Source organism: Alligator sinensis, unplaced genomic scaffold, assembly GCF_000455745.1.
Source record: "Alligator sinensis unplaced genomic scaffold, ASM45574v1 scaffold441_1, whole genome shotgun sequence".
Classification (NCBI taxonomy): Eukaryota; Metazoa; Chordata; order Crocodylia; family Alligatoridae; genus Alligator; species Alligator sinensis.
In genome coordinates this window covers 1,186,155-1,210,303 of record NW_005842313.1, presented here as the reverse complement: position 1 = coordinate 1,210,303, position 24,149 = coordinate 1,186,155, and the positions used below count along the sequence as shown (strand labels likewise).

At 47.9% G+C, this 24,149-nt stretch overlaps 1 protein-coding gene across 1 annotated transcript in view; it reads right to left on the bottom strand.

Annotated features, from left to right (window-relative positions):
- ALX4 (ALX homeobox 4) overlaps positions 1–24,149 on the bottom strand; it is a 75,995-nt gene that overhangs the window by 28,757 nt on the left and 23,089 nt on the right.

The following is a 24,149-nucleotide window of genomic DNA, read 5'->3' as shown; positions in this document are numbered from 1 at the left end:
GGAGTCAGAATAACAGGGAAAGAAAAAGACTCCAATAAAGAGGGTGAGAGTGTGACGGAGGAGGAGGAAGGAAGGAAAGAAAAATAAAAACTAAATGATGGAAGAATAGATGTCATTGGGAAAATACAGGCCTGAGAATGAAAGGGCCTAGAGGATAAGAAGGGGGATGCAATGGGAGGGGGCGATATGGGAAGAAGAGAGAGGAGCTTCTCTTGTTATGGCATAGGAAAGATTAATGATAGCTTAATTTGTATTCAGTTGGGATTCCACAAATCTGGCATTAGTTACCCAAGTTTGCACCCATAGCAGAAAGTAAAGCAATGCATCCAAAAACTACACTAAGGAGCCAAAATCGCACCGTGAAGCCATAGAGAACAAGAGAGAAGGACTCCACCTGCTTGGAATGTTATCAGCAAGACTGGAGCCAAACTGGGCCTCTCCTGCCACGTGGTGCTTGGAGTTTTGCATGAGACATTCAGATTCCCAGGAGTGGAGGCAAAGGCCGGTTCCTGCAGCTGTCTACATAGAGAAACTGCTGGGTGGGGCTTATACAGACTGAATGCCTTTACTGATCCCCTAGCACTAACTATTGCTAGAGTTGTGCTCCAGAGTGAAACCTTCCCTGAGGCAGAGTGGGTTGGGATCCAGGCTTTAGGGGGTCAAGCTTGCTTATAACTGCAAGTTCTAAAAAAATTTAGATTTGTTATTATGTCAGCAAACACTAATCAAGCCAGCATCATCTCCTCTGACTGTGCATCCATCATCAAGATGAACATGAGCCTGCAGTGAGATGCTGCGGCTAGTAAAGCGACCAAAACGCTGGCTTGCATCCATAGATGCTTCTCAAGCAAATCCCGGGATATCATTCTCCCCTTGTACTCGGCCTTGGTGAGGCCGCAGCTGGAGTACTGCATCCAGTTTTGGGCTCCACAATTCAAAAAGGATGTGGAGAAGCTTGAGAGAGCCCAGAGAAGAGCCACGCACATGATCAGAGGTCAGGGAAGCAGACCCTACGATGACAGGCTGAGAGCCCTGGGGCTCTTTAGCCTGGAAAAGCGCAGGCTCAGGGGTGATCTGATGGCCACCTATAAGTTTATCAGGGGTGACCACCAGTATCTGGGGGAACGTTTGCTCACCAGAGTGCCCCAAGGGATGACGACTAGGTCGAACGGTCATAAACTACTACAAGACCGTTTCAGGCTGGACATAAGGAAGAATTTCTTTCCTGTCCGAGCCCCCAAGGTCTGGAACAGCCTGCCACCAGAGGTGGTTCAAGCGCCTACATTGAACACCTTCAAGAGCAAACTGGATGCTTATCTTGCTGGGATCCTATGACCCCAGCTGACTTCCTGCCCTTGGGGCAGGGGGCTGGACTTGATGATCTTCCGAGGGCCCTTCCAGCCCTAATGTCTATGAAATCTATTAAATCAATTCCTATATAACAAAATGTGTGATAGCATATCATTCTGTTATTTGTCTGTTCAGAAGACCCCCGGTCTGCTGTTTTCTGAGGGCATAAGTCAGCAAAACTGGGGATATGTCTCTATGGTACTTCCATATCCCCACTGAGGTACCTGAGCAAGTCACAATCTTTAATATTCGTAGAGTACTTATAGTACTTGCCATGCTACATGGGGTGACTGACCAACAGACAAGGTGAGTGACTTAAGGTCACAGAGAAAGTCTGTGATAAGTCAAGGAACTAAATCAAGGTCTCTCAAACTGGTCCCTTCACCCCTTTTCTGCTCCTGAATAATATGGGTTCCTAGACAAAAAGGACAAATTATATATGATTTTATTTGATATTATATTTAACAGGCCCCATGCTTCTGTCATGTACATGTGGTGTCAAAAGAGTTACACCAGAGTGAATGGGAAGAGAATCAGGCTTGACCATCTTTGGCTAGAACATACATGATTTTTGGATGAGAAGAAGGTGGTGCAGAAATAAAACAAACTATGAAAAAGCCACAGCTACAAGGGAAATCCAATCACAAACTGTTTACCGTCAGACTGTCTTCAGCAATTAATTAATCAACAGTGGGTGTGTCTACATGTTGCTGTACAGTGATGTTACTATGGCGCCATGCTTTAGTACTTCCTATGGATGGTTACTGGGCTGTGTGTGCAGTGCATGGTTAGATTTCACTGCTATGTCGCTGTAGCTGTCCACTATACTGGGGGAGTATGCCACTACGGCAACTTAGCTGGTGATCATGTATAGACCTGTGTGATCACTATGTTGCCATAGTGCACCGTACAGTGACGTAGTGCATCATTACGTTGCCCTAGGGCAGGGGTGGGCAAAATATGGCCTGCAGACCAGATCCAGCCTGCCAGGCCATTCTATCCGGCCCACAGGACCCCTCAAAAATTTAGAAAATTAATGTATCTACCCCTAGCTGCCTGTCAAATTTGACAGGAGCCAGCGGTAGTAGGACCCAGGGGAAGCTGCCAGCAGGATCAAGTGGCTGCAGAAGCAAGGCCCAGTGGCCCTGCCTCTCCCAGCCCCAGCTGGAAGCCCCATGCAGAGCAGAGAGTTCTGGCCTGGGCCCCTGGGGCTGTTCCTGCCTCCCTGCGCTGGAAAGAAATTCAGATGGAGGAGTGGAGGCAAGGGAGGACTGTGGGCAATTGCCTCAGGGTTGGGCTGAGCTGGCTGCTTCAGTCCTGGTGCTGCAGCCAGGAGCCACATGGTGCCAGAGCAGCTGGCAGCAGGGTGGAGAGGAAAGGCACCAGCCATAGGCAGGGAAGCACTGAAAGTGGCAGCAGGCAGTGGGGGAAGGGGCAGCGAGTGGGTGCATGGAGCTCAGCAACAGCTGCGTGGGAGCACAGGGCCTGCTCCAGTGCACCAGGGCCAGGGCCAGCAGGTGCCCAGAGTGGGATGGCAGAAGCATGGGGCCAGGCTGGCAGGGATCTGGAGCCATGCTGGCTCCCCCTCTCCCTGCTGGCACAGCCCAGCCTGGTTCCATAGAGCCCTGCTGGCCCCTTCCCCACGCTCCCGCACCAGGCCCCATACTCCTGCGCAGCTGTTGCTGTGCTCCACACTCCCACTCACTGCCACTCCCCCCTGCCTGCCGCACCCATTTGCCTGCCACCGCTCCCCTCCAGCCCCCTGCTGGTGGCTTGGGCACCACCTGGTTCCTGGCTGCAGGACCAGGCCACAGGACACAGCAGGAGCTGGCCTGGCCCCTGTGATTCTCAGGTGGCCCCATGTGGGCCCAGCCAGATCTGTCCAGCTCCTTTTGTGTCCTGCGGTCTCAGCCATGCTGAAGGGATGTGGTGCCGGAGTAGTGAGTTGGGGGCAGGGGGAGGGAGGGGGATGGGGGGACAGGGAAGTGGCAGAAGGGCAGTGGTGGCAAACGGGGAGAAGTGGCTGCGAGTGGGAGCACGGGGCCATGCCAGTGCCCTGGGTCCAGGAGCACCAAGAGCATGGAGCCCAGGCTTGGAGGAGCACTGAAGGGGGCTCCGCCTGCCATGGGGGTCTGTGGGCAAATCCTCCCCCTCCACACATGTGACAACCCTCCCCAGCCACCTTCTCCCCAAACACTCATAGCCCCCACAAACCCCATACCCACCCACACCACATATCTACACACACATTCACATATTCTCCCACTCCACGTACACCCCCACATAGCCCCCCACAAACCCTCAACATACACCCACATCCTCCCCCACACCCACAAACCTATGGCCACCCACCCACACCGCCCTACAATATACAAGAGTAAGACTTCATTTTAAGCTATTGTGCAATCATATTGATGTATACTATACAAACACATATAAATCAGGACAAAAATATTCTTTGAAATCAAATTAATTAATGTTGTAGTAAATGTTTGATTTTTAGAATATAAATTTGGTATTTTTCTGGTTCTGAGATGGCAAACCGTTGCTGAAATGAATACTTCTTGTGGAATGGGGGGGGGGGGGGGGGGGAGGGGAGGAGGGTAAGGGGAGAGACTTCCGGTGGCAAACGTCAGGGGTTAGGGTATGGGACTTCTGGTCCCAAGATGGCAACCAGGGGGCGGGGCACCTGTCAAGGGGCGGGGCTACCCTTGCCGCCCTCGATAGTTTGTCACAACTCAGTAAGTAGCCCTCTGCCCAAAATAATTGCCCACCCCTGCCATAGGATGACATGTAGATGCACCCAATAACATGTAACAATAGAATGAAGGAAGAGAAGAACAGTTTTCAGTCACAAGTGCTTGCTTCTCTGTCACACTTAGCACTTGTCAATACACCCAGGGCTTTATCACTAGAACCCTCTTCTGGCTTCTATAAAATATACCTAAATGTATACACACAAAGCAACAAATTTACAGTGTTTTAATTATGCATGAAATTCTCCTTTACCTCCTGTCCCCAACCATCATGTAATAGTCCTGTCAGTTATTAAATAGCTGCAGCATTCCATACCAAAGGCAGCTAAATTTCAGTGACAGGTGGTATGAGTTCTGTATAGTTAACTATTTTGGGATTCACCTTTGATGGAAGATGCTACATACATGTCATAAGAATTAGGAAATTCCAGATTCTAATCCCAGGGCCTCTATAGCTTTGGCCAAATCACTTAAACTCCCTCTGGGACTCAGCATCTGGACACCAATGCATTTTTACTAGTATGATTTACATCAGTTTTGTATGTCCATGTAAATTATACTAGGATTCAGAGCAGACAGACCAACAGCTGTTCCAGGGTAACTGCACTCAGCAGGCTGTTATTATGGCACCATGCCACTAGGTGGCAGGAGGCAGGTCATAGTTGTTTGCCTTTAGCAAATAGTTCTTTAAGAATAAGTAGACAAGGTTCTTTGGGTGAATCTGATATCTTTTATTAGACAAACTTAAATAGTTGGAAAACAATTTTTAAGCAAGCTTTCGGGTTCAAAAACCCTTCGTCAGGCTAAGGAAGTTTCAGCAGTTGGTGTGTGCTCTTCCTGGACAGAATGAAAAGTAAAGAAGCCAGAGGCTGGTCTGGTATGCATACAAGATAGGCAGTCACTGAAGAGTAAGTGACACTTAGGCTACCTTACACTAGGGGAGTTTTAGCCCTGATTTTTCTTCTGCTGGATTCAATGTATCCTTCTCTTCTACTGAAAAGACTGATAACACTGATAACACTGGTATAAAGGGGTTATGTGCCTATGCCCTCAGTTTCTAGCTGTAGAATGGGGTCACTACAAGACTTCTCTGCTTGCATGTTTGAGAATGAATCAGTTGCAATGTGTGAAGAACTGTGTGTATAAGATGTGGTACAGAAAAACTAAGCACTATTATTAAATTGTAATGCTCAGGATCAGTACCTTTCATTTTCTAAGTGTCCATAAATGTGCCAGGCACTCCTAAGGGGCTCTGAGAAATAATAAAGTGCATTCATGTAAGAAAGAAAGATAATAAATGTATTACTATTGCATCACTGAAGTCACATATGTACATATTTTTCTCAAAGCTAAAGTTTCATTCCACAGCAGCCAGACACTGCTTGCCAGGCTACGAGTAATCGGGTATAAATTCAGCTTGGCTGTGTTGACGGCCCTCCCTTGACATGCGAGGTGTGAATTCATGCGTGCTAATTTACATTCTGTCATATCTCATTGGTTCACTTAGATACAGCTGGTATGTGAGGCCAGGTCAGTGCCTTGAGCAGGAATCAGCTTCCTTTCAGGAACAGTTTGGTTGGAAGCCCAAATAAAGACTAGTGCAAAGTAGTCAGATTCCTGTTGATGGGGGGTATGGGATGGTCAGCTTACACACAGAGCCTTGCTGTATTGGGTTGTGCCATTTCTCAGTGTTATTCTAGTATGTACCAGCCCCCATCCCACAGTTCCTTCACTGGGACAAGTTGGTTAAGGTGGAAAGTATGCTAGTAATGGCCCAACTGGGCTCAGCTGATGGCCACATATTGGCATCATGCCAGGAGCTTCAAGGCCATGTCTAATTATCCTAAAAGAGAACATGTTTTGCTACTCCTTTCATTACTACAGATGTGCATCCTGAGGAGACTATGGCTCAAGGTGAAGCACTGAACTAAGAGGCACTGCTGCCCAGGTCAGTATAGATCATTGTCTTCTGGAATCTGCAGCTACCTTCAGTCTTTAAGAAAGGAGCTGCATGAAACACTGAGATGTCAAAGGCTTGTAAAAACCCCGCCTCCACTACAAGCTGAATGCGATGGAGAGTGCCTTTGCCAGGAAGCCCAGTTCTTCCCTCAATTTACTCCCCTGGCTCCAACTGCTAACTTTCCAGTGTCTGCAACAGCATAAAGGAAAAGCTGAATGGAGAAAAGGATGTGGATCAGCTTCAGAGTATCTTTGCCTGACAACTTTCCAAATTTATTTTTTAATCCAATACATTCAATTCCTAGAAATTCAAGATGAAAAGATCCTTTCTCTTGTAGCCACTTCACCAATCCAGGATCATTCCCCACAGTATATTCTTCAGCCTGCTTTTGAATGTCTGAATCTGAAGGATGTCTGCCCTTGGGAGATCATTCTATGATCTCTGGCAGGACCATTCAACTGGCAGCCCATGAGGGGTTAACACCTAGCCCATGGGCTCCCACTGTTGCTGCTCCTGCTGCTGCTGCCACTGTTGGAGTCTCTGGGCTCCCCTCCAGCTTCACTTCTTGCCCCAGTCCTTTGGAGGATGGAGAGGGGGCAGTGTGCCCTGCAGGGCATAGTTGTGGTTGCCCTACCCATGCCATGTGGCAGAGGGGAAACGTGGAGAGGGAGAAGTCACACTGCCCAAGCAGCAGGGGGACCCTCACTGCATGGGGCCCATGAGTCCCAGGGGTCTGTGGACTCCAGCTGCTCTGGAATAAGAAATCTCATGATTCTGCTATTGTTTTCATGGTTCATCCAAGCAGTCATCCTACTCCTCCTAGCTCAGCCCCCTTTTACCACCCTAACTATGCTCCTTGCATTTTGCAAACACTTGGGCCTGCTTACAACCCCACTGATGCTTTATTTATTCTTGCCTGTTCGCTGTACAGGGGGCTCTTTCACAAATGCATATATATTTCAGCTGTGCATGTGTGTGTTGGGGGGTGATTTGAAACAGGTAAATTAAGTCTCCCCCCTCTATCCCTGTCTCATGATCTAAAGATTCAGGCAGGCACAATTCAGATGAATGGCCAAGACTGAGATATGGCTGCCTTCATGGGTTGGCTGAATGGAATAAGATCTCAGGAAGGACTGGGAGGTGGGCAGGAAACGTACTTAGAGTACGTCCATGCTGCACTCACTCCATGCTTTGGCATAGATACCCCCAAACATATCCCAGAAATGTGCCAACAAGGTATCTCAGGGGATGCCTCCCCCATGGTTGCTCTTGAGACTGTGGTCTCCAGTGTTCTCCACCACAGTTCCAGGTTGGTGGTATGGGAGCGGGATTGGGTGATGGGGCATACTTAGAGGTGTCTGTTTGGCACTTGCTGCTGCACTGTACACATTCCCTCAGTGTGCCTCAAAAGGTGAAGCCCAAAGCTGGGTGTGGGACACTGAGACAAAAGGGGGTAAAAGAAAAGCTACATAAGCAGCCTATAGGGACCAGGGTCTATGAGTAGGAACTGAGGCAGGACAGGTTGTAGCTCTCTGTAGCTATCTCAGGCTGCTTGTCTCTCAGCTCCCTCCAGTTTGCCAATGTCACTCCGGTATTCAGAGTCTCAGAACAGTAGGCAGAGAAGAGTTTAGGGCAAGGTGGCCTTGACACTTAGTGACCTGGCAGAGGGAGTGTTCCTGCAACATGGAAGGAAGCGGAACATCAAATACAACATGTTTGTCTTTGCTTTCAAAGCCCTTCATGACCTGTCACCACCTGACCTATCATCTTGCCTTCCATATTGAAAGAGCTGTTCTTGTCTCTTACCCCCTCCCCATTATGCAGCCTCCATTGTCCACACGCTCGATTTCGAAGGAGGTATCTGTCTGCTTTCTCCTGTGCTGCCCTCCTCCTATGCTTGTAAGGTCCTCCCTGGAAACAGCTACAAAACTGACTTGTTATCCTCCTTCAAAGCTCTTGTTCACTGTGATCCCTGCAAAAATAACCTGACAACAGCCAGACTCTTGATTGTGCCATCCCCACTGCCCACCCTGCTGATCAATACTGTCTTGCTGTCCCCCAGGCACTTCCCCACTTATTGCTTTCTGTCTCATATTAAGCTTGTAAGTGCTTTGAGGCAGGGGCTCCCCCTTTTTTTTGTAGTGCGTATACCACAATAGGGTTCTGGTCATGACCAGAACTCCAAGGACCCAAGGTTATATTGATAATCGATGGACATGGGTGACTGCAAATAAGTAAATCAGTTCACATGGAGCAAAAAACAAATCAATGTGGCCTTTGTTATTCGGAATTAGGCCTGTTTTTTGGGTTCCAGAGCACTCAGTTAATTGTTCCCCATGTCATTATTTTGGCTATCCTTACACTACCCAGCCCTACCTGTTTCCAGAAGTAGGATGAACAGGAAATCTCACAGGGAAGTCTTGAGTCCGTGAGCTCCACTGCCCTTTCTTGGACATTCACATGGCTCTAATAATTGGTGGAGCATTTGATTTGAACCCAGTGCTGCTCCAAAGAGTTTGAGGCTAGTGTCTCACTATAAATTGAACTTTTTGGGGGAGAAGAATCACTTCAGACAGAAGGGGAAAATGACACAAGAACAATGATATAAACCTGCATAGGCCCACTTTCCCTGGGACATTACATATCCAGAATTTCCTCTTCATAATGAGTTTAGGGGAGGCTCTGTAGTTGTAGTTTAAACCTATTGCCATGTCTAGAGTTGGAATCAGAGGTCCATTAATACAGTTTGCTGCCAGTGTCCTATCTGGGGATGAATTCCCTCTCTCCACTACTCCTGAGAACAATGGCCTGGAGAAGTGGCTAGTTGCCATCTGTCAAGTCCCCTACCCCTCCACCCTCATCATGGCACAGGGCTTCTTTTTCTGTTTGCTACGGGCTCTGGGGTGAATATGGCCCATTGACAGAGCATCTTGACAGCCTCAGTGAAAAGGGCACTGGCCATGCCATACTCAGTACAGCTGGAGCACTGACTCGCACTACGGTTATTACATTGCAGCTGTGCCATGGTAGAGGAGAGAGGTAGCATTTTCAGTGTGTGAAGGGAGATGTACAATGTATTCATCGATGCCCATGCATCCGTACTAAAGAAATGCACGTTAGATCCATAAAGCCAGCAGCCTGACCCTCCAGGAATTAGTCTTCCTAAGGTGGGAAGGAACCTGCGTCAGAGGGATGCGTAAATACTTTGGCTGTGGGCTGAGGTCTGTGGCCATGTGGCATGTGGGGCTGGCAAGGGCAGGAGGGAGGGACAAGCCAAGGCAGAAGTGACAGCCATGCGAGGGCTCTGCTAGTTGAACCCAGTCACGCACATTCCCTCTGCAAAGCTGGCAGCAGAGCAACCTGAGAACAATGGCCTGGAGAAGTGGCTAGTTGCCATCTGTCAAGTCCCCTACCCCTCCACCCCCATCATGGCACAGGGCTTCTTTTTCTGTTTGCTAGGCAGGAAGGGACTGCTGGTGATGCATAATAATGATTACAGGAGGGAGGTGAAAAACACATGCCAAGCACTGGCGAAAGCTTTGGGTCTGATGTAGCGCCATTGACGACATAGCATAAACTGCAGCTGGGAACCAGGCCCAGGGCTTTCAGCAAAGATATTTATCTCTGCTGAAAGCAGTCAGCCCCCAAGGAACAAACAGCGCTGTTACGCAACTCACTGGACAGCACATGGGGCTTGCTTTTCTCGGGCCGGGGGGTGCTCCAGCTCCTGACGTAAGTTGAAAGCCCTCTTTGCCAAAGCAGCCTCACTCCCTTTCAAGTTCCTGCTCTCCAGGCCTTTATTAGTGGTCTCTGTTTAAGCAGGGATTTAATCGGGGGATTCTGTTTGGATGCGGGAAATAGGTTCTTGCTTTATTGTAGAGCGAGGCCTGGCCTGCGCTCATCTTCCTATAAGGACATCCTCTCTCAGGCTGGCTGCTTGGCTCTGTTGCCAGGGGACACAGTGCTGTAGCAAAGGGGCGGAGGGCGAGCAGGGTGACCACCCCAGGCATCAAAGCAAAGGGGCGCCAACAGGTGCTGTCCAGCTGGGGCAGGGTGTGGGACAGAGCCACAAGCAGTTTGTTTGGGAGGGCGTGGGGACAGGGGGAGGGAAGCTCCCACCGCTGCATGCACTGCTGAGCAAGCACGGGGTGGGGCATGTGCCCACCAGATCTGTGCATGGGGCAAAGGCGGGCTGCCGCTGTGGGCTTTGCCCCAGGCACCAAACTTCCTTGCCACAGCACTGGGGAGGACAGTTAGTGCCTGGACTGGTAGTGTCTTCCAGAAGAGTTCATATCTATAATAAGGAGCTTCTCTTCCTCCCACCCTTGGCTGCTTTTGCCATTGTCCCCTCAACCCTCCCATTACCAGGACTGGACAAAGGGGCAAGGGGCACCTTCAAAATGAACAGCTATTCGCCCTTGCCTGTGTGTTTTTCAGCCAGAGATCTCAAAGCATCATTGTTCAAAGGAGAGTACACACACATCACTTCATTTTATGGATGGGGAAACAGAGGCAAGGGGAGGGGCAGAGGTGTCCCCAGGTCACACAGGGTATCGTGGGCAGGACAAAGGACAGACCTAGCCCGTGTGACTCATGGAGTATGTCTACCACAATGATAGAGGACTCAGTTTGGGCAGTGAGGAAACAAGTTCTGCTCTTGCTCTGTGTGGATGAACCCCAGAATGAGGCAGTGAGGGGGCCCCAGTCTGCTGCTCTTGAATACACTGGATACCCAGGTCTTGAGTGTGATGTGGGAGGTGCCACCAAGACATCCTTGCTGCCTCCTCTTCCATGTGCTCAGGTGGGAATGGGTGGGCAGGACTGAGCTCTCTGTCTGCCGTTATGTAGACATTCCCTACAGCAATGGGCCTCAGCCTTTCTAAACTGGAAGCACTCAAAGTCCTCCTTAGAAAATGTCAGCTTTTTCTTTTCACTCAATTTTTGACTACAGAATAATAAGGTAATTCTTCTGTTGCAAAGATCTCAGAAAGAGCATGATGGGGCAGAATGTTTTTGACATTGTGGATTCCTATTTGAAATCTCTGGGTTTATCTTGTAAATCACGTTTGCACACTTAACAGTGCTAACATTGCATTGCACCCTTGAAACGATCTCAAGGATCTCAGCCAGGGTGCTATAGCACCTTGGTTGAGAATCACTGCCCTACAGTGTCCTGCTACCAAGTAGGAACACACCCATGTGTGTACTCAAAAGTAAAGGGAGGAAAGATTTGTTCATATCTCTTTCAGGGATGTCAGTGCAATGCAGCTCCTACAGGCAATTATCCAGAGTCATGCAATCTAGTCATGAACGTGCCCCACGATGGTCTCCCAGAACTTCCCTTGGGAGATATTTGCCCCTGTCCAATAGACGTGGTCATGCATGCTAGAGCATTTCAAGCTGTTGAAATGCACTTTATACACACAATCAGAAAAGGTGACTTACTGACAACACTCCTCTACAGACCATTCACTTCTCTGGGAGCCTGCGTATCACTTGCATAGGTCAGAGCTGTGGCAGTGGTTACAGAAGTGGACTGCGAGCCAATCCCCTGCCTTTGGCTCCGTTGTCAGCTCTGTCAGTTCACAGCACCGGTGAAGATGCATCATTTCTGTGTGCCACAATTTTCTCATCTGTAAAATGGGCTCTTAAACTTCTCTGCTAGTTGCCAGGTTGTGACCATTAGTTCATGGCTAGAGTGCCATGGGATTGTCAGGAGAAAGGGCCAGTGGACCTGAGGGTGGCCTGCTGTTACATCAGGTGAGGAAAGGGCATGGGCTGAGGGATATGCAGAAACATGACATAAGGCAATCTTTCCATGTGTCCCTAGAGTTTAAGAGTCAATGAAAGGGATGAAGGTAGGAGGTCACAAGTTAACCCTGTGCACAAGCCAGCCAAAGGAGTGTAGTAAGGTTTAGGGGGAGTGCATCAGACCATCAGGAAGGACTCATCCCCCCCACCCCGATGGAAACAGGAGCAATGCCTGGCTGCAACAGCAAACCCATTTAGAAAAGGAAAGACAAGGAGTGGGATGTACAGAATCTATAAAACCTCTAGGGAAGGTGCAGTGCTTTTTACTCCAGACCTGGTTATTAAAAAAGACAACACCTCATTCCCAAGGGAAAGGAACATCGCTGTCATCAGGATCATGCCAGGATAGTTGCATTAAATACTGAAAGGAAGTAAATCGCATATGGATAGACATACGCAACCCTCCTGCAACTAGGGCTGCCTTCAAAGTTGCAATGTAAGGCTTGGGGGTGTTTGGATGTAGGCCTATTTTCAACCACAGCTACAGAGAGCTGTCCAAGATGAGGAAGTAATTAAGTACCACTCATTTTCACTATATCTTTCAGGCCCTAAAAGGCCAGCGCCTTCTCTCTATTTGCCATGGCCCCTGGTAGCTGCCCTGATTTTTACCAGTGCAATAGATGGAAACATATTCTGCTTCAGAGTTATGACTCTGGTGTACAAATGCCTCTACTGGCATTGGGTTTTGGTCAGAGAGGACCATGGTGTAACTAGCTTTCAAAGTCCCCCTACTAGATTACTGTTCAGTGGGTAACAGCAACTTAGCTTTGGCCCTGAGTTCCTCAACTCCACTGTGTCTTGTTACTATTCAGAAGATTCAAGGTAGGCAAGATTGTTTCACAAACAAATTTTTCTACACACACACACACACACGCACCCCCCCCCCCCCCCCCCCCGGGGGAAGGATTGGTCAGGGTGTGATATAAACTGTTATCTCCCATACTGGGCGACTTCCTGAGGGAACCCAAAGCTAGTTGTTCTGAGGAGGAGAATTTCCCCTATTGCAGAGAACTGCGCTTTTGGACTATACCTGGCACCTTTCAGCAAATGATCACCGCCATGCTCTGGTGATCCAGAGCATGGCAGACTCCCTTGATGGCCCTCAGTAATTAATTCACAGGGAAAATTCCTTCTTGACCCCCAGATCTGACCATCAGTTTCTGCACTCATCACTGAACTCAACTGATCAGAAGTAAATATGGGATCCCATTTGCACAGGGCTACTACTAATGCTGTCTATACTGAGTGCCATTAAGGTAGACCCTACCAGTTCCACCCCTGGAGGGAGTAACAGACATTTAACCATACAGTTACTAGGACTATGAAGATTAATAGCTTGAAACCACTTTTCCCTGCAGATGGGTATGCTTTTGAGGTGATGTTGGGGTGAACCTTAGAGCTCCTGAGAATGCCGTATTTTCATTCAGAGGCAGGTCACTGTATGTATAGTGAACTACTCACAGTGCGACGAAAGGTGGAACTTTCACGCCGGTAATACAGCCTTGCGCCCAACTTAAAATTACAAATATTTTGAGGTGACATCTAGCAAAAGCCTATTGTCCCATCATATTCTGCACAACCTGTTGTATGTAAAGCCCCAATCCTGCAACTTCGTCCCTGCAAGCAGAGCCTGGGCCTGTCACAGCTGCAGTACTAGAGCCTAATGTAAGCACAAGAAAATGACATGGGCAGGGAGTTCACAGTTATCAGTCCTCCACAGTGCAGAGCCCCTTGTGCTCACAAATTAATCAAAAAAGCCAACAGGTGCTTCTAACAGCTAATAAAGTCACTATATAGAAATTACACTGCACAGCTTTACTAGCTCCACCACACAGGATTGTACAGCTTTACTATGTAATGCTGAAAAACACAGTGATGTTCCTGCTCCATCATTTACCCATAGGTAAGTGAAAAAAAGACAGTCCTGTTAATCCACACTAGCTGATACCTCCTGACCAGTGGTGTCCGACTACTTTTGAAGTTTTGCCTAAGGTCTAAATCACAGTTTTGCTACACTGGACAGACTGGGAAGCTGATTGTTAGAATCTGTCTCCTGGTTTTCTGCTGGTTTGAAGAGGTGTATCCTGCATCAGGCTGACCCAAGGCACAGGACATTTCCACTAAGTCATTGATGCAGCTACATTAGTTGTTGCAGCATATAGGTAGAAGCCAAGCTCTAACCATCCCTTCCCCTACCACACTCACTCCTTATTCTGCCCTGTGGGATATATCATTCACAGTGGTTCTCCCTACCGGTGGGGTCAAGTCAATGCAGGGGAGCAAAGAGATGCCTTATGTCCTCTTTGCTTACCAGTGCATCTATTCACGCCCCCTCCCTGGGAAACTGACTACCAAACTGACTAAAAAAAGTGGCTGGATATAAAACGTTAATTTGGGGTCCCCAGAAAGTTAATCCCATGCCTGAATCATAGAAAGTTAGGGTTGAAAGGGACTTCAGGAGGTCGTCTAGTCCAACCCCCTGATCAAAGCAGGACCAACGCCACCTATATAATCTCAGACAAGGTTTTGTCTAGCTAAGTATTAAAAACCCCCAAGGATGGAGATTCCACTACCTCTCTGGGTAACTTGTTCTAGTGCTTTACTACCCATACCCTCCTAGTGAGAAAATTCTTGCTAATATTTAACCTAAACTTTCTTTGCTGCAACTTGAGACCATTGCTCCTTGTTCTGTTGCCTGCCACCACTGAGAACAGTCTAGCTCCATCATCTGTGGAAACCCCCTTCAGGTAGTTGAAGGTTGCTATTAAATTCCCCTCAGTCTTCTCTTCTCCAGACTAAATAAACCCAGTTCCCCATTGCCTACATGGCAAACCAGGCTATGGTCAGGTCCTTATTTTTTGTACACATTTAAATTAACTTTTATTTTAAATTCTCTGGCTCAGACTTTTGGGAAATGTTGTTTAACCTAATCTGGGCTCTTAATATAATTTTCTGAACTCCTGTTTTACTATTATTACTATACTCTCCTCCAAATAGGCCCTGGGAAGCAGATTAGTTAGCAAGGAAGACTTGCATTACCAATCCAGCCAGCACAATCCATGGATTACTAATCCAGCCTGTGATTTGGCCAGCTGTAGAAAATATATCCAGTCCTTGTGATCTTGCCCTAACACAAGCTGAAGCTATTATATATTCTCCCCAAATAGTCTACCACAGCCCTTTGCTTCTGCCTCTTGTCTGCTTCTTCAGTTAAGAGACTGACACATTACTGTCATTTAAAACCAAACCAAGTTTTGGGTTAAAAGCAAAATGGAAATTCTGGGTTGAGATGTACAAAAGTCCAAACTCACAGAAGGATTCACAGTCAGCACAGTTAAGACTTGAGTTAAAGATGGAGACAACTCCAAAGTTCTTGTCTTTTAGCACTTCATTAAGGATTATCAGATAGCATTGCAAAATGACTTTTCTAGGGCTAGCAGCAAAGATTGTAGAATCACAGAAAAGTAGGGCTGGAAGGGAACTTCAGAGGTCATCTAGTCCAGAGATCATCCACCACCAGAGGCAGGATCATCCCCATTCAAACCATCCTATACAAATCCATTGTCTAACGTATTACGTACTCAATCCTGACACAGCCACAAGGCTTAACACCCTAACCTGCCACAAGTAAAACAAGGGGATAAACATGGCCAAGGGGCTCAAAGTCTAAAGAAAAATGAGTCACCTGAAACTGTTTGATGCTTCATTCTGGAGGTTGAGAAAAAAATCCTTTCTTCCAAGACAAACTTGCTCCTCAGGTGTAGGTCATCTCTCCATCAGACTGCCTCAACTCTGCCAAAACTATTATTACAAAATCCCACCATTAGACCAGCTGGCTTTGATCTATCTAGACATCTTTGGTCTTCTCTAAAATGAATCAGGACAGGACATGACAGATGTGGATTTCTGTTGCATGGATGGGGCTGGACTAGGTCACTGAACTGCCACTGTGCCATCCGTTTTCAAATATTAAATCATATGATCTCTGAATGCCCTCTTTGTGCATTTAATGGAACTCTATTGGATTTGCACAATACTACACCTGAAGCAATTAGCTGGCTGCAAAATTTAGACATAAAAGTATGCATGTTTCTCCTTGCTCTGTGGTCCCTGTATCATCATACACTAAATAAAAAATAATAAATAAAATTCTGGATGAGTATGAACTCAAACTCCTGGGTCACTAGGCAAAGGGGTCTGCCACCATACCTATTACTGCATGTGTGTGAGATGGGTAGAATCCTGTATTCACTTTGTGGGTTTGGAAACTTTGCTTATCCCAGCTACAGAAGGATTCTTGTGGCTCTTGCAACTGGGAGAAAGCTGGTAATGTGTTTGGGAATTCTGGGCAGCTGTCTAGCTTATGGAAAGGTATATGTTCACTTTACATCGATATGGAAGAGAAACTTGCATGAAGCTTGCTTGTGACTGGTGTGCGTGTGTGTGTACACATGCACACGCGCACACACATTGCACACAGGTATCACTGCCCATTTCTGAAGGAAACCAGAACTGCCCAAGACTATGTAACAGAAATCATAGGCCCTATTCTGCTGATGGCGAGTCTCTTTTAACTCAAAAAGTAGAGGCTGTGTTTGTGGAACAGGAGGGGCCCAGTTCTGCTGTGACATTCCAAGTAGAAAAAGACAACTGTGCAGCTCCTGGGTGCCACTGGCTACAATTACGTACAGTATGAAGTGTCAGCAAGTGCAGCAAGCTGCCCAAACCCCCTGTCTCCTTCTAGAGGGAAGGGAAGGTCAGGTTATTTCTTTACAATGAACTGATCATCACCAGATCTAAGCTCTCCAGCTGCAGCAGAGACTTTTTTTTGAGAAAAACAGACCATACAACTAACAGCAAAGCCAGGAACAGAAAGGGATGCATTGGGAATTCACTAAAGAGCCTTGCAAACACACCCGCCTTCAAGAAGCCTGGGCTGAAAGGGCCAAACTCAAAGGTGGCATAAAAGGGATGTTCCATTGTGTAAGTTGATCCATGGGTGTAAAGTGACCACCAAACCTAACTCATAGCTCTTAGACACCAGTTCCGTCTCTAGTGCTTGATCTTCCAGTCACTCTTCCTTTATGCCAAGCTATATTTGGCTCCTAGCTTGGTTTTGTTTGTTTATCAACTATATAGCTGTCTAGAATAAATTATTCAATAAACATGAACTTCGCTGCATAGAAGAGGCCTGCACCATAGCAGTTCCTGGCACAACGCATGCGTGTGTTTCTGTGCCTAAGTGATTCTATTCTCCCTGGTGAGGGGGGTTCTTTGTTTCTCCTTTTTTTTTTTTTAAATAATGCCTTTTTCCCCATACAAGCATCTTCTTCAGAGGGCACATACTGCCTTGTTCTCTGATTAACTGAATTCGCACACCCTGCAGCTACTTGGGGAATGAAACATCCGTTTCTTGTGCTATTTAAAACATGGTAACCAAACTCATATTACATATACAAGCGTATTCTCAAAGCTCGGAACAGAAACTCTGGCTGGAGCTCTGAAAGGGCACAGTTTATGCCCTGAGTTGTTCTTAGGTCACACAGAAGGAAAGGGAACTAGGTAATACACCGGAACGCACAGAGGGTGGCTGGTAAAAACTGAGCTTCCACTTCCACTTTACTTCCTACCTCCCACAATGTAATGTACTGTATTAAGTGAGGTGTGTGTCTATGCCCATGAACAGGTACTCACCACTGCCCTCTGCTGGGCAGAATTAGAACTGCTCAATTCTGTATCATAGGGCCCATACTGCTCACAAATGAGGAGACTGTTGTGGATCTAACAATCTGTACTTTTGGACTGGGGGGGGGGGGTGGTCCTTAATTCTGTCTGCTGGACCCTGGAATTTCTGAGTTGTCCTAATTTTTCAGCACTGTAAACTTCTGCTGTGGTCACTAGCGATGCGTTACACAGGGCTTTAGAAGTCTGTGGTTGCCATCACCAAGATCAGCCACCTGGGGGCATTTTAAATGATGCTTATTGCTTAATAAAGATGAAATGCATCCTGTGTAAGTGACCAGCCCAAGACCCATGGACCACTGAAGTTCCATCTGAGCAGGGCTCCCCTCTAGAGATGACCATGAGTAGCTGACTTCTGTTAACTTGAGCAGCCCTGCCTATATCTAATGCAAAGACATGCTTCAAAGAGTGTTTGTTATAAGTTAGCTACTGCATTTTAAAATACCACATTGTTTTTACTTATTGTAGACAGGCCTTAAAAGAGCTGATGATGAAGTGACCATTTGATTATGTTCATCACAGCATCTGATGAAGTGCACTTAGGTTCACGAAAGCTTGTACTCTCTCTATATATCTCATTTCATTAGTCTATAAAGGTATATAAATACCCTGCTTTCTGTGCTCTGGGTCAAGATCCAGGGGGGGCAAGGCGAGAGGGATTTGACGGTGGGGGTCTATTACAGACCCCTCAATCAGGAGGAGGAGCTGGACAGGGAATTTTCAGGCCAGCTTGCGGAGACACTAAAAGCAAGGGATGTAGTTGTCATGGGCGATTTTAATTACCCGGACATCTGCTGGGAGGAGCAGTCAGCCGGGACGGACCGCTCCAGGAGGTTCTTGGCCGAGTTGCAGGACCTCCACTTGATTCAGGAGGTGCACAGTCCCACCAGAGGAGATGCTCTGCTGGACCTGGTCCTGGCCGCAGGCGACAACCTGGTAAGAGGCCTCCAGGTTCTTGACCACCTGGGCAATAGTGATCATCGCGTGCTGGAATTCACCATCCAGCGTAGAGTGTCAAGGGCCCGCAGCAAGGTGGTGGCCCTAGACTTCAGGAGGGCCAACTTCAGTGAGATGAGGAGATTAGTGGGAGAGGAACTGGGGTCCTTGAGGGCAGAGGAACTCAGCGTCCAAGAGGAGTGGTCGTTCCTTAAGGAAACGATACTCGGGGCCCAAGGGGTGTCCATCCCGACAAGAAGCAAGGCGGGCAGGAGTGTCCAAAAGCCCCCCTGGCTCACCAAGGGTGTCCGGGAATGCCTGCTTGCCAAAAGGGTGGCGTACGCCCGGTGGAAGGGGGGTGTAATCTCCAAAGAGGAGTATACCTCCTCTGCTCGGGCCTGCAGGCGGGCTGTTAGGAAGGCCAAGGCGGAGATAGAGCTCGGATTAGCGTCCAGGATTAAGGATAACAAAAAGTCCTTTTTCAAATATATTGGGAGGATGAAGAAGGCGCCGGGTAATGTGGGGCCCCTGCAGGATATGCGGGGCAATCTGGTGGTTGCGTCAGAGGATAAAGCGGACCTCTTTAACCAATTCTTCACCTCCGTTTTCTTGTGCAGGGACCGGGACTTCCCTGCTGTGATAGAAGCCGGACGCGAGGGGATCGCCTTCAGACCTCAGGTTGGGGAGGACCGGGTTAGAGAGCTTCTGGAGGGGCTGGACGCGTTCAAGTCAGCGGGTCCGGATGCTCTCCACCCCAGGGTGCTGAGGGAGCTGGCTGGGGTTATTGCAGGGCCCCTGGCACGGCTCTACGAGCGATCGTGGTGCTTGGGCCAGGTGCCAGACGATTGGAAGGTAGCTAATGTGGTCCCCATCTTCAAAAAAGGGAAAAGGGAGGACCCGGGCAATTATAGGCCCGTCAGTCTTACCTCAATCCTGGGGAAGCTCTTTGAGAAGATCATCAAGGAGCACATTTGTGATGGGCCGGCATCCGAGATGATGCTCAGGGGCAATCAGCATGGATTTATTAGGGGGAGATCATGTCAGACCAACCTGATTGCCTTTTATGATCAGGTCACAAAGGCCATGGACGCAGGTGTCGCGGTGGATGTAGTCTTTCTGGACTTCAGCAAGGCCTTTGACACCGTCTCTCACCCCATCCTAATTAATAAACTAGGCGACTGTGGCATAGATGCCTACACGGTCAGATGGATTGCAGATTGGCTGAAGGGTCGCACTCAGAGGGTGGTGGTGGATGGATCATACTCGACTTGGGGGGAGGTGGGTAGTGGAGTCCCCCAGGGCTCGGTCCTGGGGCCTGCGCTGTTCAATTTCTTCATCAGCGATCTTGATGTTGGGGTGGAAAGCAACCTGTTTAAATTCGCTGATGACACCAAAATTTGGGGGGAGGTGAGCACGCTAGCAGGGAGAGAGAGATTGCAGAAGGATCTGGATAGGTTACAGGGGTGGGCAAACAGGAACAGGATGTGTTTCAATACGGACAGGTGCAGGGTGCTGCACTTGGGTAGTAGGAACCAGCAGCACACTTATACGATGGGGAACTCCCTACTTGAGAGCACGGAGGTGGAAAGGGATCTTGGTGTCATTATTGACTCCAAGATGAACATGGGCCGGCAATGCGAGGTCATGGTTGGCAGGGCTAACCGGACCTTGTCGTGCATCCACAGGTGCATCTCGAGTAGAGCCAGGGAGGTGATCCTCCCCCTCTATGCGACGCTGGTCAGGCCGCAGCTGGAGTATTGTGTCCAGTTCTGTGCGCCCCATTTCAGGAGGGATGTGGACAACATGGAGAGGGTCCAGAGGAGGGCCACCCGCATGATCCGGGGACAACAGGGCAGACCCTACAGTGAGAGACTGCGGGACCTGAACCTATTCAGCCTCCACAAGAGAAGGCTGAGGGGGGACCTGGTGACCGTCTATAAACTCACTAGGGGGAACCAGAAGGGTTTGGGGGAGACGCTGTTTCCCCTAGCCCCCGCTGGCATAACAAGGAGTAATGGGCACAAGTTGATGGAGAGGAGGTACAGATTGGACATCCGAAAAAACTACTTCACAGTTAGGGCGGCTAGGAGCTGGAACCAACTTCCAAGGGAGGTGGTGCTGGTTTGTTTGTTTGTTTGTTTTTTTTGGGTTGTTCTCCCGCCCTGGCGGGGGGTCGGGCTAGAAGATCTATTAGGTCCCTTCCGACCCTGAAACTATGAAACTATGAAACTATGATTGAATGCAGACTAATATGGCTCTCTTTAAAGAGCTGAGACATACTCTCCATTGCCAGCATCTGGCCTCATTTCTGCATCTCATGGGTGAGCTGCCCAGTGCATACATACATTGCTTTTACCTGTACTGACTCTGGCCTCAAGCCTGCTGCTTTTAACAAGAAAGGTGCCAACCCCACTCATTTCTGGCTATGTGTTTTCAGTGGGAGCCCAGAGGCAGTAGCATATCTTGAGGCAGTGGGTGGGGAGGTACAAAAATGGCAGCCACTAGCACTGCTGTCCAGACGACTGTGCTGCTGCTGGCAGTGCAGCCATAGTCACCGCACAGGAAACAGAACTGCCCAGTTACTCTTTTGCCCACAGAGTTCAGAACTAGGCAGGAGTGTATTGGCAGGAGTATCTAGTTGCCAGCTGGCACCCCATTCCCTCTGAAAAGCAGCACCCAGGGTTGATGCTCTGGTCTCCCTCCCTGGGCAATGCTACTGGAGTTTCAACAAACTTGCAGTTTTCTCTTGGTTTCATATTGGATCCCTTCAGAATAAGACCCCCACCCACCTTCCCTAGGCATAGTGTTTGAAGAGAATAAAGTTATACTTCACAAATGGGTTACTGTACTGTGGCTTTTCCTGACAGCAGTGTCAGTGTTATGGGAGGGATTCTTAAAAAGGCTCAGTCTTGATCTCTAATTCAATGGCAGTCAGCGGAGGTGACTTCAGTGGAAGCACAGTAAGGCTAAAGGTGAGTGCTTTTGAAAACCCCACCCCACATACCTACCAGGCTATGGTGCCTGTAATCACTCAAACCAGATCTTCCTGGTTTAACATCTCCTAACTGTTTTTCCTCATCACCAGAATTACTATGATTAGCATTTCTTTAAGTGCTGCCATTGGAGATTCTGAAAGTGCCTGAAAGGTCTCTCGTTATTTAAGTGACACTCCTGAGAAGCTAGCAAATTCAAGAGCTAGTAAAAGAAACTGAGATCTTAGGTGCTAGCAAGTCTTTTTATCCCAGAATAAACAAAAACACAGAGCACAGGGAAGTTGTGCCTGGTTAACTTGTATCAGTGATGAAGTGATTCAATGAAGCACCAATGATGACCTGATGAAGTGAGCTGTTGGCCATGAACGTGTATACATCTATGATTCAGTAAGTCTATAAAGTTCACCTCTAGCTTGGCTTCTAGTAGTCTGACTTCAGACTAACACAGCTCACTACCTCTCTGGTATCAATGACTTGAGAATAGAAACCGGAAATCCAGGCTCCCAGGAGTCCAATCTAATCACTAGACAACATTTCCTTCTCATCTCATTTGTTATGCACACAACTGATCTCCTGACACCGCGCTTCCAAAAAAGGGAATCTTCACCCCCAAACCTGGCCCTTGTCCGTGATCAAGTGCAGAGAGCTCAGTATTGGGTTGCTGGGTAAGAAGTGCCGTTATGATGAAGTCAGCACTCCACTCTACACTACAGTTCAGATCTCTTTTTGGAAATAATTATGTACATCAAACTGTTTTCAGTCTGTCCAGCTACCTGTCCCCTCAAATAACTATTTCATGTGAGGTTCAGAGGCATAATTTTGGCTGGAGAGTGGCCCAGCCTATTGTGAGGGAGCTTTGAATACCTGAGCACATGGAGGCAGAGGTGACCCTCCAAGTAGCTTGCTCAGTACATCTGGATCAGCAAGCCCCATAGTAGGTCTGACAGAAGTTTTTTCCAGGGGAGCTTCACAGCATGGAGATTTTTGCATTTTCAAGGTTTCTAGCAGATTCCTTGTGTAGAGACTGCTGCCATTTTGATTAAATATAAAATCTGTTGGTTTGGTAGCTTGGGCTTGCTGATCTCTTCTATTTTGAGAACATTCCTCATATTAAACTGGACCTTGCCACTGCCCTCGAAATTTCTTCTTTCAAAAGATTAACAACTGGCCAGGCTGGTCCTGCACACCTGGTGCCAGTGGCAAAACCTACTCTTGACTTCAGTTGTACAGGGTTGTGCCACCATCTTTTAGTGAAATTGCCTGAGTCATTCAAGAGCTTTCCTCTAAATACCTTTTGAGCTGACTATGGACTGCTTCCACTTGATCCATGCCATGCAGCTCTAAGGTTTTCTACCCATTTTTAATATTAGGAGCTCTACAGTCCCCCTGGGATGTGTTTCTGTTCACAAGTTGGGTTACAGTGTGATTGTTCCTCCCATCTATTGGTTTCTGAGTGTTGTCAAGAGCCTACGTACCTCACCTGAAACAACACAGGGAGGGAGGAAGAGGCAGGTTTCTCTTGGCCCAAGCCAAAAAGGAGCTTAACAGGTCAGAACCAGCACCTTCATTTGTAATCAGCAATGAAATAGAAGCCAGTGCAGTCAGTCTGTAGAACCAGACAGGATGTGTTCCCTATCATCTAGTACCCTACAGAGGAAGGCAGCAGCACTCCAAGCTAAAGGAAGTTTCTAAGTGATTTCCAGATGTGGATCACACTGCATAGGCCCCTTTTCCACGTGAGGAACATGGAGATGAGGTCTGGATTGGGAATCTCTCAATCTCGATCATTTTTTTTTTTTAAATCTACTCTTGCTCAGTGCCATTGTTGGTCCCTCTAAGAAACCCAGGATCTAAAAGGATCCTTGGACCAAGCATGCTAATAATAAATGGTAGGCAGCTCTCTTTGTCTAAGGGGCTGATATCCAATCTGTCATCTCCTCCAGATATTTCCCCTGAAAACCAGCATCATCTCCATTTTCCCCAGAATGAGCCTCGGTTATTTCCCCTCAAAAAGCCAGTCACAGCGAGACACTGAGTAAGCTGAGAATCTGCACTGTCAGGACCTGACAGCTGCTAGAGCCATCAGCATAATCATGCAAATCCTTCAGGTGGGTTTCACTGAATATTTTAGTCAAACCACAGGCAGAATGAGGCAACTCCAGCCACCAGCTATGACACCAGAGAGAAATCAGCCACCTTGTTACTGAAGGAAAAGATAGGAGGAAGGTTTCTTTTGCACGAATGCAGAAGTTTAACCAGGCACAAATCGCTTTGAAGCTTCCCCTGTGGAAGAATCTGAACATAACTCTGGAGCCTGAATGTGGTATGGGTTAGCTCTGTGCTGCCTCCTTTTAGTATGATTCACCTCATCACATTTGTAAGTGTGCTCATCTGGTCAGAGTTTTATGTTATCCGTCAGTCTGCCTCTCTCTATTTTCCTGTCCACTTTGTAAAAATAACAGATTAAACAGTCACATCAAGACAACATCATTGACATTCAGCTGCTTCCCAGAGGTGGCTTCTGAGCCCTGTTTTGTGTTGCGTGTGCAACTCCTGGAACTGTAACCTAAACTAAAAACAGACCGAATGAAAGGAGGGAAA